The sequence below is a fragment of the Hipposideros armiger genome, unplaced genomic scaffold, assembly GCF_001890085.2.
Source record: "Hipposideros armiger isolate ML-2016 unplaced genomic scaffold, ASM189008v1 scaffold_223, whole genome shotgun sequence".
Taxonomy (NCBI): domain Eukaryota; kingdom Metazoa; phylum Chordata; class Mammalia; order Chiroptera; family Hipposideridae; genus Hipposideros; species Hipposideros armiger.
The window spans coordinates 2,714,391-2,714,934 of record NW_017731573.1 but is presented as its reverse complement, the minus strand read 5'-3'; positions in this window follow the sequence as shown (position 1 = coordinate 2,714,934).

Below are 544 nucleotides of genomic sequence, written 5' to 3'. Positions count from 1 at the left end.
GGAAAGGAGCAGGTGCGGTGCACCCGTGTTCACACAGTTCCAAAATTAATGTACATATGCACGCTGACCTCTCAACCTTCCAGACTTGGAGCACTCCACAACGGTTAAGCTTGGAAACCCCACAACACCAGTCACTGCACAGAATTACATTCAGAGAATCATGAGAGGAGCCCCAGAAGTTTAACAAAGTAACCCACTTCTAATTAAATCAATAAATGGCAATTTCTATCTCTCACTAGCATCTCGAGAAGTGTTGAAGAGAATGTGAACATTCACCTCAGCGACACTTGTTGCATGCTCTCTTCTCTCTCCTTGAGAGTTCTCTTGTACTCTAGGTGGCTCCAGAGCCTCTTATCCTTCCCACCCTCAGTGAAACCTCTCTCCCCACTCCTTGGGCATAGTCCTCACCCAAGTGTCTTTTTCTCCCTTCTCAGGCCCCCTCTCAGCTCCTTCTTAGGCAGCTCAGCATGGCCTTTGTCATCAAGGCCTCCCCCCCACTTCTCACCTCTCCAGTTGGTTCTTCTCTTGCTCACTGTAGGAAAAA